General features: G+C 46.5%; 1 pseudogene; it reads left to right on the top strand.

The window, feature by feature from the left end:
* The first annotated feature begins 563 nt into the window (after positions 1-563).
* LOC149469480 (U2 spliceosomal RNA) lies at positions 564-720 on the top strand (annotated as a pseudogene).
* Positions 721-4,308: the final 3,588 nt, after the last annotated feature.

The following is a 4,308-nucleotide window of genomic DNA, read 5'->3' as shown; positions in this document are numbered from 1 at the left end:
ATGCACAATGTGAACCCTTGTTGAGACTACAATATGCACAATGTGAACCCTTGTTGAGACTACAATATGCACAATGTGAACCCTTGTTGAGACTACAATATGCACAATGTGCTTGTAGGGTCACTGAACAGTCTGGCCTAAAGGTTGGAAGAAGTCAAATTAGCAGTTCAAAGGAAAACTCTCACTGTGTCCATTCAGGGAACTGAATGCAATTGGGCAATGGTACTGTAAAAGCAGAGAAAAGACAACTGCAAAGGAATAATTATGTTTTTCATAAAGGCAACATGCAAATCAAACCCATTGTAGAAGACATAGATAAGAATTGTTCCACATTTGCTGGGACAGTCCCACTTCTAGGTGCTCTGCCCTGATGATGCTACATCCTGAGATCACAGCATCCCCCTTATTGGAGTTACAGAGCGTGCGCAGTAAAGCTGGCCATACACAGATTGAATTTTGTCCTGTACCCTCTGTGGGTGGCCTTGTTGGGCCCTTTCCCCTGACATCCTTTGATTTAAAAATTGAAAGAGCCTGGCAAAAAATTCAATTAGATGCAGGCACTGTATGCTTCTCGGCCTTTTGGCTAAGATCAAGTGTAGTATCTGTTCTTATCAGTGTCCAGTGGGGGTGCTCCCGACCACTCTGTCTTTGTGGGGTTGGTTGGATAGCACCCTCACTGGTATGATGGGGGTCCGGAAGGCTGGACCGGAGGGACAGAAACCGGGGAGTGCCATGATTCGTTCTGGGGCCTCGGGAGTAATTCCTCTGGGAAGGCTGGAAAGACCCAGTACCTCCTGATTTGAGCAAGCTACCTTGGTCTGGCCAGGGGCTGGGGACGCAAAAAGTCTGCAAACTCAGTGCCCCCTGGGGAGACGCGCTCAGGGGTGTCACTAGTAACACTTGGGTGTGGGACCCCACGGTGTGAAAATGACACATGGTCACTGTTTTTCACTTCTTTTTGCACAGCGCCCTAAGGACCAGGTCTTTTGGCTAAGTCCGGGGCAATTTTTGCTACAGGCCTCAGGGCCTGGTCTGTGCACTATTTGGCACGGTACCACTTTTTTATTTTTTATTTATTTAATTTAACCACTCCCACATCTTGTCACTTTTTCTGTTCTTATGTGTGTGTTTTTCACGGATGGAGGGTGTGGGTCCTCGGGCCTTACCTGAAGTCTAGGGGGAGGATGTGTGGCCCTACGGTTCCTTCCTCCCCTGATCCCTAGGGGGTTTTCTCTTCGGGAGAACCCCCTTGCCTAGTACTGGATGTCCGGCTTCGGGTGGGCATAAGGAACGGTGGTCCACCAAGCCTTTTGGCCAGGAGGACCAAATGGGAACCTTGTCCCTGTCAGGAGCTTTGTGCCCCGGGGGATCGGGTGAACGGTCCAACCCTTCCGGGGGTAGGACAAACACACCCCTAAGTGCACTTTTTCGTGTGGTGTTTTGCACTTGCACATTTTTTGTGAACACTTACGGGTTTTTTCGTTATAGTTGCACGTTTGCGGACTTAAAAAAAAAAAAAAAAAAATGGGTATTTTCACAGCCAGCTATCATAATATTAGTGGCTTTACTATGTGGTGCAGGGGTGCGCATTGCACCCGGGTGACATCCAAAGGGGTGATACCAGGGCTGCCGATAGGGGGGTACCACCAGGCCTCCTGTTGGAGTCTGGGTACACAGGGGGCCTGGACAGCAGGGGGATTGGTGCAGTGGGATGGAAGGACAACTATAGAATCATGCACTGTGTCTGTGTCTCTCCCCCCAGCAGCGGAAAGCCGGTTTGTCCCCCTTTCCTTCCTGCTGGCTGTCAGCTGCTGGAGGGAGAGACACAGACATAGTGCATCGTTCTGTAATTGTCCTCCCGTCCCGCCGCACTGATCCCCCTCCCTTTACTGCCCACATTTGATTTGCCCTCGGTGCCTGGACCCTCCCACAGCGCTGCCTACTTTCCTCTCCTGCCGGCTGCTGTGGGTACACAGGCAGATGGAGAGTGGGGGAAGGGGTCAGTAAATTTGTAATTTACGGCCCCTTCTGTTTATGAATTAGACACAGTGAGCGATCGTACCGATCCACTCCTGTGTCCATTGATAACTGAGTATAGTAAACTGTGTTTACTATCCTTCTGTTTATTAATTAACAGGAACTTCTGTCTCCTATTCATTCATTTTCAGTGCAGCGGAGGCTACAGAGAAAGGAATTAAAGAATCAGTGTCCTCAATTCCTCTCTTTGTCTCTAAGGTGGTATGCCTGGGGTCTGTTTAGGAAGTGATATCTGACCGCAATGGTGTCACCTTCATCCGTGACAGTGTACGTATCGGTGCGCCGGTACCGACTGCATTATTTGCAGAGGCTGGTTTGGTGTGTGTGTTGGGGGGGGGGGAGGGGGTGACACCATATTTTACTGCTCAGGTGACACCAACCCTAGTGACGCCACTACATAATATAATAGCTGCAGTGAGAGATTGGTACATCCAAACATTGGTGGAGGAATCTGTTAAATTCTTTTCAGACCATATGTGTATATGGCCAGCTTTGCTCATACAAAAGGGTATTATCTCGAGGCTGAAAATTCAGGGGCTGACCTGCCTGGAAAGCAGGTGTGATTTGGACAGGTCCAGGGGCGGACTGACAACTCATGGGGCCCCCGGGCAATAGAGGATCATGGGGCCCTTGTGTCCCTGCCCAAACTCAAAAAAGCCTATGAAAAAGGTACCAGGGGCATCTCATGGGGCCCCCTACTGACCCCGGGCCCTTGGGCAGTGCCCGAGTTCCAAATGGTCAGTCCGCCCCTTAACAGGACTTCTCAAAAAGTGGGCATGATCTTGACGGGACTGCCTGGAAGGTGAATGCCTTAAGTGTGGGCTGTAGCCAGAGGTGAGAGTGTCCCAGGACTGGAATGAATATGTTGGCTAGTATGCCATATGAGTCTCCTAAAATCAGATCTGCACAGTTCAAGACCCATCATAATCATGTATTAGGTGTATTTCCAATTGCAGGTACCTGGACATTAAGTCAATTGTCCTATTTAGCGCTTTGGTACACAAAATCGCAGCCTGCTTTGATATGTAAATGTCTATCCAGCTTGATGTGATGGACAACTCAATGGCACTTAGTGAGGCTTAGAATGCCGAGGAAAAACATGGCCAAGGAACCTAGGTCAATATTTGCATACCAGACACCTCAGGCTTCAGAGCACCCAGGGTCAGAATTTAGTTTACCTGGGGAACTGATCTGACATATAGATATCTGGATGCATCTGGTATGTGCTGTCAGTGGTGGTTCAGTCATGTTTTAATTAAAAAAAAAAAAAAGTGGATTTCAACTAACCATCGACTGACAGAATTGCTTTTTAGACCAAAAAATGAAGCACAGCCACTGGGCTGGATTTACTAAAAGGCAAATAGACTGTACACTTTGCAAGTGTAGTTGCACCAGAGCTTAGTAAATGAGATGAAGCTTGATTTTGCAAAGAATATCCAATCACATGCAAGGAAAAGAAAAAAAACAGTATTTTTGCTTGTACATGATTGGATGATGGAAGTCAGCTGAGCTTCCCTTCATTTATAAGCTCTGGGGCAACTGCACTTCCAAAGTGCACAGTCTGCCTTTAGTAAATCCACCCCATTGTGCAGCGCTGAAAACAGAACGCACGGATTGAAAATGTAATGAACAAATATGGCCTCCTCATGTACATGCCGTGTAACTACCAGCTAATGGCGGTTTACATATTTTTACTTCGGTTTGCTTTAAAGCTGTAAGAGAATGGTCAATTCAGGTGACAATCTCAGCTCTATGAGTTCAGGTAGACACCTTAACCCTAGGTTCACACCTAAGCGTTTTCTGCAGCATTTTGCAGAAACGCAGTATAGTCCATTTAACATGATTTCCTATGGGACATGTGCGTTTTAACCCGGTTGCATTTTTGTTTCTATAGACTTCAATGGAAACGCTGCAGAAAAGCATGTATTGCGTTTTTGATGTATTTTGCATTTTAAATCTGCCTAGCAACAAGGAAAATAAAAAAAATAAAAAAAAAACAAACGCATCAAAAAACACAAGGCAGAAATGGCTCAAACGCAACCTGCATAGGTGTGAACCTAGCTTTAATCCTACTTCAAATGTATTATTATTTATTTATTTCAGATACTTGTATAACACCGTCAATTTACACAGCACTTTACATATATATATTGTGCATTCACATCAGTCCCTAACCCTCAAGGGGTGTACAATCTACGGTCCCTAACTCACATTCATATACAAGGGCCAATTTACACAGGATCCAATTAACCTACCAGCATGTCTTTGGAG

This window comes from Staurois parvus, unplaced genomic scaffold (assembly GCF_062004578.1).
Source record: "Staurois parvus isolate SC_StPar_1 unplaced genomic scaffold, SC_StPar_1.0 ptg000068l, whole genome shotgun sequence".
Lineage (NCBI taxonomy): Eukaryota > Metazoa > Chordata > Amphibia > Anura > Ranidae > Staurois > Staurois parvus.
This window is presented reverse-complemented; position numbering and strand designations above follow the sequence as displayed.